Source organism: Dasypus novemcinctus, chromosome 17, assembly GCF_030445035.2.
Source record: "Dasypus novemcinctus isolate mDasNov1 chromosome 17, mDasNov1.1.hap2, whole genome shotgun sequence".
Taxonomy (NCBI): domain Eukaryota; kingdom Metazoa; phylum Chordata; class Mammalia; order Cingulata; family Dasypodidae; genus Dasypus; species Dasypus novemcinctus.
The window spans coordinates 101,584,626-101,599,789 of record NC_080689.1 but is presented as its reverse complement, the minus strand read 5'-3'; the positions used below and the strand labels follow the sequence as shown (position 1 = coordinate 101,599,789).

The window sequence follows — 15,164 nt, the reverse complement described above, 5'->3', positions numbered from 1 at the left end:
CAGTGTAACACAGCCCTCAGGGATCCCCGCAGCTGGGTGCCAGCCCTATGGGGGAAGTCAGATCCACAAACTCTATATTATGACTGAACCCTGCAATTCACTTACTCACAAGGGTTTGTTTATATCGTCAATTCAGCTTTTGGACAGCTCCTACCCTGTGATCCCCAAAAATGGCCACCTGAGGGTGCCTCTGCACTGCAGCCAATTTAATGATGCAGATCTGAAGCACGGCCCATGGGTTGGGCTCAATTTGGAAACACCAAAAACGGGTTCCAAAACCGGAATTCCCAGGCTTCGCAAAATATTCCCCAGTCGGCTTCCAGACATGTCCCCCTCCCTCGCCGCACCCTGTGACAACTTCCCAAGTATGTCCCTTTATTGCCAACAATCTAAATCCATTGCAGATCGGCAGCCAGGCTTGTGGGGGCGGGGCTCAAGGCAGAAGTGCTATTATTTGTGTCTGCAATCAAAAATTCCCCCGCTTCACAACAAAACACCGTCTGTCTCCCCAAATCGATCCGCAAAGGCGTTCCGTCCCATCAACCCCCCAACAGCCCACCCAAGACTCACGAACTCCCCAGCACCGTAGAGCCACCAAAAAGTGGAGCTGCCGTGCTGGTACCATGGCTCCACCCACCCCCAAAGAGCATGCAACCCGTGTGCAGGTCTCACCTCTGGACAATAGAACCCAAATTATATCTTACAGACCAATCCTCTCTGTTACCTTTCCACCAAATCGATATCCAGACACTTCCTGCCCTGCAAAAATCCCCAAATAGCCCGGCCTCGGAGAACCTCCAGTGGTACCCAGCCGCCTCTTCCCAGGGGAGACCACAAGGCTAGTTCACTCAGCAACCATCTTGCTTCCTCCCTGCTACATGAATTTGATTATGAGACATCTCTAATATTTTCCTTTGTAATTCAATTATTTCCAGAGAGATATTACTTTTATGTCCTAATAAATGATTCTTATTCCATACTATATCTGATGTATTATAGGCAAGCAGAGTTAAGCAGAAATTACTTTCATTCCAATCACATCTCAACCCCCTTAACAAATTCAAATTATACAATTGATTTCTAATATGTAACACAGCTGATTTCAAATCATTAATTCAATTATTTAACTTCCCAGAATCTATATGCTCTTGACTATGGCACAAATCACTAGCATTTTTATGCTAGTTATGTACATATTGTTCTGTTCATACTTTCATGTAAAGCTATCGCAGCAATAGCAGCAACTGTAATGATACCAATCATCCCCAAAATGCTGATAATAAGCAGTCCAAGAAAGCATCTAGTCCATTTCAAGAATTCTTGTGCCATATGTAAGCAATAACTGACTTTCAGGAAACGACTGCCAAATTCCACATCATTCTCACAGGTATCCAGATGCCTTTTCTTCTTCTGGCCATCACTATTGTTTCTTCATTGATATTCACCTTTACAGTGGAGCCAATTTTTCCCTTTCTCAGGTTTCAGTGGTAGGGCCCTGGATCTTTACAAAGGCATCTGTGTCAACAGTCCTAAAAGGGGTGTTAGTGGAACAGGCAGGGACATGACAGCCACCTGTTAGTACTAGCAGGTATCCCAGGTGCTTTTTCATAATCTGAGGGTGATTTACAACAGTCCATCAATTCTGTCTTGCTTTTAGTATTTGCAATCCACCCCCAGATAGGGATGGCAGTCTTTAGAGTGACCAGACCCTATTATTTTAAATCTTTCACTTTTAGCAGGACCTCCCATGCTGCACACAATTGCTTTTTTATATTGCACTTTTGGCCTCTTTCCAGAATTGTGATTAAAATCCAAGGGATACTTGTTTAGAATTTTGCTTTTGCCACAAACTCCACCAAAGCCAATATTGGTGCTTGCCACATCCAATTCATAGGCTAAGTTAATGTCCACAGTTTACTTTCCTTTTATTATTATTTAAAGCAGCTTGCTGGAGGTTTTCCTACTTCCATGAAGGGCTTTTCTCTATTAATACATACAATGGTTTTAATATTTGAGCTAAGTGAGGGATGAAAGATTTTCAGTATTCCAACCATATTACAAACTACATTAACATGAGAAAACATTGTACTTTATCAATTACAGCAGAGGTTATAGTTTTGTTTTACTCAACTAAACAACATTGAAGAATTTATTAGAGCAGCAGGGACCTCACAGTCCACCCCAACTGTCTGTCCACCCCAGGCTCTCAAGATAAGATACCATTGTTTCTGCTGTTTCTTTAATTTTGAAAAAAGGATTACTTATTAACATAATGTCATCAGTAGCATTTTTTTTAGCCACAGATTTCTTCTGCACAGCCAGATTCTTTGCCACAAGGCCAGGGCAGATGGTTGGGCTATATACACAGCCTTGGGGAGGCACTGCAAAAGTCTATTGTTGACTTTTCTACAGGTAGGAAAATGCAGGCTGGCTTGACTTGCCTAAGGAAATACTAAAGAAAGTCTTAGCACATTTTAAAACAAAGTGATAGTGACATAGTTGGATATTAATTTTTTGCAACAAACTAGCAATATTTGGTACTGCTCCATACTACAATGAATGGTATTACTGCAATTTATGATAAGAAGTTGTTTCTATGACACACACCTTTTTATATTAATTAAAGCCATAATTAATCATATTGTACTTTTGTTTAGTATTATGTTGAAATATTGGTAAATTTATACACTCTTAAGCATTCATATGAACCTTTTACTCATACAAATTTAGTTAACAGGGTTTAAAAATCTCGTTAATTTTATAACATTTTTAAACACCTTCCATTCAATTTATAACATATTAAATGAACCCAACTATTTAATTTTTCTTTCAAGGTAAAAAAACAAATCTCTTGTAATTAGTTTGGAATAAAAAGCTACTTTTCAGGATTTGATTTTGAGAAAGCAGGTTTGAAAATTAATTTCCTTTAAAAGAGATGAGACCTTTTTTTCTTTGAATACTGTGGAAATGATGAGGTTAAAGCACAAGAAGCTATTTTGATAAAACAGACTTTCTTTGTATGCTGATTATTCAAGATGAAAACTTTCTATAAACTTTTACCAAAACAGGCTAATGACTTGAGAGACTTTGAGAAAGAAGAAAATTTTAACTTTGCATTAGTATACTACTTGGTACTAAACTTTTTAAAACTTCATAGACAGACCCATCAAATCTTGCTTAACTTTAACCATAAAAATTTATTTTCCATTAACCTTCTACACTTTCAGTATTCATTCAGGTTTTGTCACACATTTTATTCTTTCTTAATAATCATTTTTCTTAGGACAAAATCATCTCCTGTTTCATTAACAATAAAAAAACACATTCCGTATATCCCACATACATAAGTTACCAAAACAATTTTGGAAACTTTTCAGGCAACCTTTTTCCAAAATATAATTACTATCAACACTAAACAAACTTGTTAAAATAATGATCTTTTCTTCATTTTAAATACTTAGTAGCATGTAATACCAGAAATAGTCTTTTAGAAGCAGGTTGGAAGGGGAGGCTGGCTGCCAACAAGTTTTCTTGTTATAAAATTACCTTTTATTATTATTATTATCAATTCAGGTTTTGTTTAATAATGACTTTTTGCAATTACCCATTTAAGTACCTTAATTAAAACAATGCTTTGTTAAACTTCTTATAATTATTTGTAACCATATAGACTATAATTATATTATTTTAAGACAAATTTTACCTTCACAGGACACATTCCCTTACCCAAAGTTACTACAATACCCTTTATAACTTACCACATGCATTCAAGTTCTGTTCTGCATATGTTCTTTCTGATTTTATGAAGACCAGCTGTCTTATTTTAGGACAAAATACACTTTTTTGAACAAATGTATCAACTTTTAGTTAGCACTTCTACAAAATTTTACTTTTCAAAATATTTATTCAAGTTTTACATCCTTTATTTTGTGAATAAAAATAAACTATTCATTTCAACTTAGGCAAAAACCATTTTTTTATGAAGAGACATAGTAATTTCATTAATTAAGACTTACATTTTTTTTATCATTGTAGAGATCCCATTAACATTTATTTATTTTTTATTTATTTATTTATTTTTAAAAATTACATTAAAAATTATGAGGTCCCATTCAACCCCACCACCCCCACCCCCCACTCCCCCCACAGCAACACTCTCTCCCATCATCATGACACATCCATTGCACCTGATAAGTACATCTCTGAGCATCACTGCACCCCTAGTCAATGGTCCACATCATAGCCCACATTCTCCCACGTTCCATCCAGTGGGCCCTGGGGGGATCTACAATGTCCCATAATTGTCCATGAAGCACCACCCAGGACATCTCCTCGTCCCGAAAATGCCTCCACATCTCATCTCTTCCTCCCATTCCCCAAACCCAGCAGCCACCATGGCTACCCTTCCCACACCCATTCCACATTTTCTCTGTGGACATTGGATTGGTTGTGTCCATTGCACATCTATGTCAAGTGGGGCCTTAGATTCCACATGGATACTGGATGCACTCTTCCTGCTTTCAGTTGCAGACACTCTAGGCTCCATGGTGTGGTGGTTGACCTTCCTCAACTCCATGTTAGCTGAGTGGGGTAAGTCCAATAAATCAAAGTGTAGGAGCTGAAGTCTGTTGAGGCTCTGAGCCTCGGTGTCATATTATCAGTCCAGAGATTCAAATCCCCTAAATATATCTAAAACCCCAGCACCAACTACAATTCCATTGAAGTAGCATGCAAGTCTTCTGAAAAGAGATCCCCTCTGAGTCCAATTCCATCACGCAGAAACACCGGCTCCAAAGAAGGGCCATCTGCCATGGCAGTGAACCCCATCTGCCATGACCATAGAACCCGTGGGTCTCTTTATCCCTCAAAAGAGCCAATACCTGGGGTTGTACCTACTTTATCTGTCTCTCAGACTCTGCTCAGTTGTGCATAAGGGCATTCCTTCTGACAACCTCCAGACTCTTTTTTAGAGACTCATAGCCTTATATTCTCATTTCTCCTTTCCATTTCCCCCTTACATTAGGTCAAACAGCATTTTGAAGTCATGTTATTATATGTAGACAGGGATATTCTGCTGATCTGTGTTGAACCTTTAATTCAAGGTCCTTTTCTAGTTGCATCTTGAGCTGATATGTGGTAGTGATCCCTCAGTGCCAGGAAGGCTCATCCCTGGGTGTCATGTCCCACGCTGGGGGGAATGCACTGCATCTACATGCTGAGTTTGGCTGTGAGAGTGGCCATATTTGAGTAACATGAAGGCTGTCAGGAGGAAACTCCCAGGCACAGTGCTACTCTAGGCCTTATTCTTATTGCAGGATAATAGGCTCAAAAGCATAGCCATAAGTATCAGGAGCCCACTGTTGGGCCCTCCTTCCTTCCTGGTTCTTGCCGTTGCACCTGGGGGACTGCCGCTGCTTCCCCAGGGTCCACGGCAGTGACCCCCCAGCCAGGGGCCCAGTACCCCCCCAGCTATTGTTTTTAATTGTTTCCACTATATCTAGACATTACTATATACCCTGGGCATATGCCCTGTATAACTCCCTGTAAACCATATATATCCTGTCAATAACATCCTATATCAGTATTCCTCCACTGCTATTGTTGAACCACTCTGTGATCCAAAAGTTCCGGTAAGTCAATCCCAACATAATTTCAGCTTCACAAGAGTCTTAGATCACTGAAATTCATATATACAATATACAGTACTTCCCCAGATTCACCATAAAACCTTTTCCCTTCCACAGCGATAATCTGTTAACTTGTTCATATCATATTTCCTGAAACTGATGTACAGATTCTGAGACAATAGCTTTCAAACAAGATGACATCTGTGCTTACTATGTGGTCCATACTTTAGGTTGTACAGTTTTCTAAATTTTTTAGTTATCCTATGTTTTGCCTTATGGTTTACATTATTAGTCTGTCATCCCCTATATGTTTTTGGAGTAATATTACATATTTTATATCCATCTTCGTGTACTCTCACAAAACTCCTCTCTTGCCCCCATATTACCTTGGTTCCATCCATTCCACATCCATTTTCCCCTCCCCTTGGGGCCCACAATGCCAGCCAATCTCCCTTTCCTGAGAAGCTATGTCCAGAGATACTTGCAGCAGTATTCAGGGCCTGACTTTCTCAACTGCCCTAATGCCCTGGGAGCCATCCTTTCTCACTAGAGATACAGTTCTCTCTATTTGACGGCATTAGTCCTCCCCAGGATGTGGGTCCACCCCAACTCTCACTTCTTGGGTCTCTTCCCAATGGTACAGCCCACCCTGGCAAAATGAGCCTTCAGCTATTCCCCCAGAGTCCGTCCCGCATCAGACCATACCCCCTGAGCATCCTAAACAGGTAACCCTCCTACTTATACTTTGATACGATTTTCTCAACATTTTGTTCTCAACGAACACCTGACACTCTCCCATGTTCATATGTTGCCCCTCCCTCCTCCCAATTTTTGGACAATATTACCCCTCTGCCCTTCCCCAGCCCCCCTCAAACCCACAAAGCCCCACCCGAAGGTAACCCTTTGCCCCCATTTTGTGCCTTCTTTGTGCTCATACTTACCGCCAGCTCATCACAGATTCCACCCCTGCAGACTTTAACTCACATCCTTCCTCCACCCCCTGATTTCCTGTAAGCCTCTTTTCTGGTGTCTAGCTCTCTGAGGCAGTTTGCTTATTTCATATCATTGAGGTCATGTAGTATTTGTCCTTCAATGCCTGGGTTGCTTCACTCAACATAAGATTCTCAAGGTTCATCCATGTTATCACGTGTGATTGTAGTGTATTTGTTCTTTCTGCCGAGTAGTGTTCCATTGTGTGTATATACCATATTTTATTGATCCACTCATCTGTTGATGGACATTTGGATTGATTCCAACTTTTGGCAATAGTAAACAATGCTGCTATGAACATCGGTGTACATATATCTGTTTGTGTCCTTGTTTTCAGTTCTGATGGGTATATACCCAGCAGTGGTATTGCTGGGTCATATGGCAAATCTATGGTTACTTTTTTGAGAAACCGCCAAACTGTCCTCCAGAATGGTTGGATCCTTCTGCATTCCCACCAGCAGTGGATGAGTTTTCCCCTTTCTTGACATCCTCTCCAGCATTTGTATTCTTCTGTTTTTTTCATAGCTGCCAATCTTATGGGAGTAAGATGGTATCTCATTGTAGTTTTGATTTGCATTTCCCTGATAGCTAGAGATTTGGAGCATTTTTTCATGTGCTTTTTAGCCATTTGTATTTCTTCTTTGGAGAATTGTCTGTTTAAGTCTTTTTCCCATTTTTAAAATTGGTTGTTTATCTTTTTGTTTTCAATATTTATGAGTTCTTTATATATGCAAGTTATAAGCCTCTTATCAGATATATGGTTGCCAAATATTTTCTCCCATTGTGTGGGTTCCCTTTTTACTTTCTTGACAAACTCTGTTGAGGTGCAGAAGGGTTTAATTTTGAGGAAGTCCCATTTATCTATTTGTTCTTTTGCTCCTCATGCTTTTGGTGTGATATTCATGAAGCCATTTCCTATTACAAGGTCCTGTAGATGTTTCCCTACACTGCTTTCCAAGATCTTTATGGTCTTGGCTCTTATATTTAGGTCTTTGATCCATCTTGAGTTGATCTTTGTATAAGGTGTGAGATGGTAATCCTCTTTCATTCTTCTACATATGGCTATCCTGTTCTCTAGGCACCATTTGTTGAATAAGCCATTCTCTCCCAGTTGAGAGGGTTTGGTGGCTTTATTGAATATTATATGGCTATATACATGAGGTTCTACATCTGAACTTTCAATTCAATTCCATTGGTCTGTGTGTCTCTCCTTATGCCAATACCATGCTGTTTTCACTACTGTAGCTTTGTAGTATGTTTTGAAGTCAGGAAGTGTGATTCCTCCTATTTCGTTTTTCTTTTTCAATATGTCTTTGGCTATTCGGGGCTTCTTTCCTTTCCAAATAAATTTCATAGTTAGTTTTTCTAGTTCCTTAAAGAAGGCTGTGTTGATTTTTATTGGGATTGCATTGAATGTGTAGATCAGTTTTGGTAGGATAGACATCTTAATAATATTCAGTCTTCCTATCCATGAACAAGGAATATTCTTCCATTTATTTAGGTCTTCTTTGATTTCCTTGAACAGTCTTGTATAGTTCTCAGTGTATAAGTTTTTTACCTCTTTAGTTAAATTTATTTCTAAGTATTTGATTTTTTTATTTACTATTGTGAATGGTATTTGTTTCTTGATTTCCTCCTGATCTTGCTCATTATTGGTGTACAAAAATGCTACTGATTTTTTTGCATTGATCTTATAACCTGTAACTTTGCTGAACTCATTTATGAGTTCTAGAAGCTTTGTTGTAGATCTCTCAGGGTTTTCTGCAAATAGTGAAATTTTGACTTCTTTCCTTCCAATTTGAATGCCTTTTATATCTGGTTCTTGCCTCAATGCTTGGGCAAGTACTTCCAAGACAATGTTAAATAGGAGCGGAGACAATGGGCATCCTTGTCTTGTTCCTGAGTTTAGAGGGAAGGATTTCAGGATTTTGCCATTGTAAACAATGTTGCCTGTAGGTTTTTCATATATACTCTTTATCATGTTGAAAAAGTTCCCTTGTATTCCGATCTTTTGGAGTGTTTTTATCAAGAAGGGGTGCTGTATTTTGTCAAATGCCTTTTCTGCATCTATAGATATAATCATGTGATTTTTTTCCTTCAATCTGTTTATATGGTGTATCACATTGATTGATTTTCTTATGTTGAACCATCCTTGCATACCTGGAATAAATCCCACTTGGTCATGGTGTGTAATTCATTTAATGTGTTGTTGAATATGATTAGCAAGTATTTTGTTAAGTATTTTTGCGTCTAGGTTCATTAGAGAAATAGGTCTGTAATTTTCCTTTCTTGTGGTGTCTTTGTTTGGCTTTGGTACTAGGATAATGTTGGCCTCATAGAAGGTGGCAATGTTCCTTCTGTTTCAATTTTTTGGAATAGTTTCAACAGGATTGGTGTTAGTTCTTTCCAGAATGTTTTGTAGAATTCACCTGTGAAGCCGTCTGGCCCTGGGCTCTTCTTAGTTGGGAGATTTTTAATGACTGATTCTATCTCTTTGCTTATGATTGGTTTGTTAAGATCATCAATTTCTTCTTTCGTCAATGTGGGCTGCTTATGTGTTTCTAGGAATTTGTCCATTTCCTCTAAATTGTCATTTTTGTTGGAGTATAGTTTTTCAAAGTATCCTCTTATGATAGGCTTTATTTCTGTGGGATCAGTGGTGATATCACCTTTCTCATTTCTTATTTTGTGTATTTGCATCTTTTCTCTTTTTTTCTTTGTTAGTCTCACTAAATGTTTGTCAATTTTGATGATCTTCTCAAAAAACCTGCTCTTGTTCTTGTTTATTTTTTCAAGTGCTTTCTTATTTTCTATTTCATTTAGTTCTGCTCTTATCTTTGTTATGTCCTTCCTTCTGCTTCCTGTTGGGTTACTTTGTTGTTGTTTTTCTAATTCTGTCAAAAGTGCAGTTAGTTCTTCAATTTTTGCTCTTTCTTCTTTTTTGATATATGAATTTATGGCTATAAATTTCCCTCTCAGTACTGCTTTTGCTGCATCCCATAAATTTTGGTATGTTGTGTTATCATTATCATTTGTTTCAAGGTAGTCATTGATTTCTTTTGAGATTTCCTCTTTGACCCACTGTTTTTCTAAGAGTTTGCTGTTTAATTTCCAAATCGTGGTGTGAAGTGTGGGCCTCCATCCCTTGCAAATTTCCAGCTTCACTCCACTGTGATCAGAGATATTGTTTTGTGTGATTTTGATCTTTCTGAATTCATTAAGCCTTTCTTTGTGGCCTAGCATATGATGTATCTTGGAGAATGTTCCATGTGCACTTGAGAAAAATGTATATCCTGCTGTGTTTGGGTGTAATGATCTATATATGTCTATTAGATCCAGCTTTTCTAGTATACTGTTCAAATGTTTTGTTTCTTTAGTGATTCTCTTTTGAGATGTTCTCTCCAGATTTGATAGTGGTGTATTAAAATCCCCCACTATAATTGTAGATGCATCTATTTTTTCACTTAGTTTTTCCAGCGTTTTTCTCACGTATTTAGAGGCACCCTTGTTAGGAGCATAAATAATTATGATCCTTCAATCTTCTTGACAGATTGTCCCTTTCACTAAAATGTAGTATCCTTCTTTGTCTCTCACAATTGTTTCACATTTAAAGTCTATTTTGTCTGATATTAATATAGCTATTCCTGCCCTTTTTTGGTTGTTGTTTGCTTGTATAATGGTTTTCCAGCCATTCACTTTCAACCTCCATGAGTCTCTGGGTCTAAGATGTGTCTCTTGTAGACAGCATATAGATGGGTCATATTTCCTTATCCAGTGTCCCAGTCTGAATCTTTTGATAGGTGAGTTTAGTCCGTTGACATTCAGTGTTATTACGTTCAGAGAATTATTTGTGGTAGCCATATTTTGGTTGGATTTGTGTTTGTTATATTTTGTTTGTAGTATTTTATTTTCCCCTTCTATTTTTGTCTTTTTTGTTGCTCTTACACTCTCCTCCATCTCTGACTGTCCTGTTTTTTCCTTTCTTCCTGCAGAACTCCCTTTAGAATTTCTTGAAGGGGAGGTTTCTTGTTGGTATACTCTTTCAGTTTCGGTTTATCTGTGAATATTTTGAACTCTCCATCATTTTTGAATGCTAGTTTAGCTGGATAGAGTATTCTTGTTTGGAAATTTTTTTCCTTTAGTACCTTGAGTATATCATACCACTGCCTTCTTGCCTCCATGGTTTCAGATGAGAAATCAGCACTTAATCTTATGGAGCTTCCCTTGTATGTGATGGTTTTCTTTTCCCTTGCTGCTTTTAGAATTTTCTCTTTGTCTTGAGCATTGGATAATTTGACAAGTATATGTCCTGGGGTGGGCCTCTTGGGGTTTATGACCAGTGGAGTGTGCTGTGCTTCTTGGATATGTACATCTGTCTCTTTCAGTAGATTTGGGAAGTTTTCAGTCATTATTTCCTGCAACACTCCTTCTGACCCCTTTCCCTTCTCTTCTCCTTCTGGAATGCTTATAATACGTATGTTTGAGCGTTTTGCATTATCATTCAGGTCCCTAAGTCCTATCTGGATTTTTTCTACCTTTTTATTGACCACTTCTACTATGTTTGATTCCAATGCACTATTATATTTTTGAAAAGGTTTTCTCAGCATTATACTCTCAACCAAATACCTGACAATCTCCTACGTTCGTATGTTTACCCACCCTCCCCCCAATTTCTTGGGCAATACTACCCATCCTCCTATCCCTAACCCCCCACAAGACAACAAAGCCCCACCCAAAGGTAACCCTATGCCCCCATTTTATCCCTCCTTGTACAAATACTTACCTCATAGTTATCATAGTGTTCACCCATGTAGGTGTCAGCTCGCAACCTTCCTCTACCCCCCAAATTCCTGTAAGCCTATCACCCAGGCTCTAGCTCTCTGAGGTAGCTTGGTTTACTTATTTCATAACATTGAGATCATGTAGTATTTGTCCTTCAATGCGTGGGCTGCTTCACTCAAAATAAGGTTCTCAAGATTCATCAATGTTATCACGTGTGTTTGCAGTGTATTTGTTTTTAAAGCCTAGTCGTATTCCATTGTATGTGTATGCCACATTTTATTTATCCATTCATCTGTTGATGGGCATTTGGGTTGATTCCAACTTTTGGCAATAGTGAAGAATGCTGCTATGAAAATTGGTGTGCATATATCAGTTTGTGTCCTTGTTTTCAATTCTATTGGGTATATCCCCAGCAGTGGAATTGCTAGGTCATATGGCAAATCTATGGCTAGTTTTTTAAGAAACTGCCAAACTGTCCTCCAGAATGGTTGGATCCTTCTGCATTACCACCAACAGTGGATGAGTGTTCCCATTCCTCCACATCCTCTCCAGCATTTGTAGTCTTGTTTTTTTCATAGCTGCCAATCTTATGGGTGTAAGATGGTATCTCATTGTAGTTTTGATTTGCATTTCCCTGATAGCTAGAGATTTGGAGCATTTTTTTCATGTGCTTTCTAGCCATTTGTATTTCTTCTTTGGGGAAGTGTCTGTTTAAATCTTTTCCCCATTTTTTATATGGGTTGTTTATCTTTTTATTTTCAAGATATAGGAGTTCTTTATATATGCAGGTTATAAGTCTCCTATCAGATATATGGTTACCAAATATTTTCTCCTATTGTGTAGGCTCTCTTTTCACTTTCTTGACAAACTCCTTTGAGGTGCAGAAGGCTTTAATTTTGAGGAGGTCCCATTTATCTACTTGTTCTTTTTTTCCTCATGCTTTTGGTGTGAAGTTCATGAAGCCATTTCCTATTACAACATCTTGTATATGCTTCCCTACACTGCTTTCCAAAGTCTTTATGGTCTTGGCTCTTATATTTAGGTCTTTGAGCCATCTTGAGTTGATGTTTGTATAAGGTGCGAGATGGTAATCTCTTTCATTCTTTTACATATGGATATCCAGTTCTCCAGGCACCATTTTTTGACTAGGCCATTATTTCCCAGTTGAGAGGGTTTGGTGGCTTTACTGAATATTATATGACTATATATATGAGGATCTCTATCAGCTCTCAATTCAGTTCCATTGGTCTGTGTCTCTCCTTGTGCCAATACCATGCTTTTTTCTCTACTGTAGCTTTGTAGTATGTTTTGAAGTCAGGTAGTGTGATTCCTCCAATTTCGTTTTTCTTTTTTTTTTATTTCAAGATACTTTTATTTTTAAATCAGGTCACAACATCAAGCTTTTGGCCCATTCTGATGTTATAAAAGCTACAAATGCTTGCTCAGCAGGTCAGAGGCATCCCTTAGAAGTAGGTTTGAAAGTGAATAAAAATCCATACAGGGAAACGGACTTGGCCCAGTGGTTAGGGCATCTGTCTATCACATGGGAGGTCTGCGGTTCAAACCCTGGACCTCCTTGACCCATGTGGAGCTGGCTCATGTGCAGTGCTGATACACGCAAGGAGTGCGGTGCCACACAGGGGTGTCCCCCGCATAGGGGAGCCCTACGCACAAGGCGTGCGCCCTATAAGAAGAGCTGCCCAGCCCAAAAGAAAGTGCAGCCTGACCAGGAATGGCACTGCCCACACTTCTCGTGCTGCTGACAACAACAGAAGCGGACAAAGAAACAAGATGCAGCAAATAGACACAGAGAACAGACAACCGGGGGAGGGGGGATTAAATAAATAAACACATCTTTTTAAAAAATCCATATAAAACAAAATAATCAACTACTTTCCATAGGAACACAGATAAGTGTAACCCCATCTCCTAGTCTTCCTTATTGCTGTGTCTGTGCCAATCCTACTCTTAGAAGGACATTTCAAAACTAGCAGTAATTAAGTTAAATGATCCCCCATTCAAGCTAAACTCACAGTTAGCAGCTACAAAAATGGTATTTACACATTAATACTAGCTGGAGCACAAGTGGCCGGGTGGCGCTTCATCCCACTTTCCCAAGCACAGGAAAAAGGCAGAGCACTGGCGTCTTGCTCCTCTACTTTGGGTGGAAACCCCCCGATCTCGATTTGTTGCATGACTTGCCATGCAGGCCCTGACATCACATAGTAGATGGTTGGCCTCTGGAACCCATTGAAAGTGGAAGCAGTAGCCACAGTGTAAGCCCCCATGTTCTCAAACAGCATCCAGTCACCCACGTGCATTTCCAGCAGGTCACAGCACTCAACGATCCGATCAAGGCCATCACACGTGGGTCCCCATATGCTAGATGAGTAATATTTCTCATCTGGTTTGCATCTCTTCTGCAGAAGAGGCTTTACATGCTCATGACCATAAAGGCCACAATTAAATGATCCATATACTCTGTCATTCACATAATACATAAAGGTTTGTTCACTCGATTCATCTTCATCATCAGAGCCTGTGTTCCTTAAATACAATTTTTTTTGGCAATGATATTCACTGCAAGTGTGAAAGCTGAAGCAACATAATATCGGCCTGGTTCAGCTATGATTCTCACTCCAGAATCTAATGGGAAATACTTGTCTAATGCTGGATTAATGACACTGGTTATCTCTCCAAATGTAAGCTTCACATCATCAGTTCTGGGAAAGCCATCATCAATATCAAGCAGATACATGCTGAAACCAACCTCAGCTCCCATGTCAAAGACACAGCGGGCATCAGAGATGGCCTGCACAAAAGTTTCAGGATCAGTATAGCCACTTCCCACATGGAAGCTGACATCAATGACATTGATATCAAGCTCTTAAACCCATTCCAAAAGAAGCCTGCTGATTTTGTGTGTGGTCCAAATTTAACACTGAGTGGCAGACTGCTTTGGAGTCATTGGTGGCAATCCACAAAACCAACTTTTGCCTTTGGATGTGCCCTGGCCACTTTCATCAACTCAACCTCGCTGTCAAAAGTCATCATCTCAACTCCATTATTGGCGGCATACTTAATTTGAGACACTTGTTTACAAGGGTTTGCGTAGATTATCCTCTGTGGCGGCACCCCAAGACTCTGTACCAACTGGATTTCAGTCTTGCTAGCACAATCAAATCCTGTCCCTATGGAAGCCAGGGTCTTCACTGTGGCTTTATTGTCATTACATTTGACTGCAAAGAAGGGGGTGACACAAGGAAGAACTTTTAACCATCTCAGATGTTTCTTTAGAATGTCTCCAAGGTCCACAACATAGAAGGCATCTTTATCATCATCAGAAGAAACTTCATTAATTTTTTGGTCCAGAATGTCCTTGGCAGTAAAACCTTCATCAAGGAAATGGCAGTCAAACTCCTCATTACTGAAGTTGTTCATGGTTTCTTGATGTTCCACTGAAACACAACAAAATGGAAAACTAAGAAACAGAATTTAAAGAGATTTCTTTGAGCTTTTCAGGAAGGCAATTCACCAGGAATTCCAAATCTTGCTGAATTGTAAGACTTGTGGCCTTGATGCAGCAGCGGAAATGTTCTCCTAGCACTTGGGTGCCAGGGCCACCCCCCGAGGAGGTACTGCAGCCCACAATGCTGCCACCACCGCTGCCCACCTCGCTCCCTCTGCTGGAGGACTGCTGGCCCAAGGAGGCGCCGGAGCTGCTGCCAGAGGGTGGTCGGTGGCAGGGCTGCAGGGACATGACTC

The 15,164-nt window shown here is 39.5% G+C and overlaps 1 pseudogene; it reads right to left on the bottom strand.

Moving 5' to 3' along the window:
• Positions 1 to 13,353: 13,353 nt before the first annotated feature.
• Positions 13,354 to 14,880, bottom strand: LOC131273844 (ornithine decarboxylase pseudogene; annotated as a pseudogene).
• Between the last annotated feature and the right edge of the window lie 284 nt (positions 14,881 to 15,164).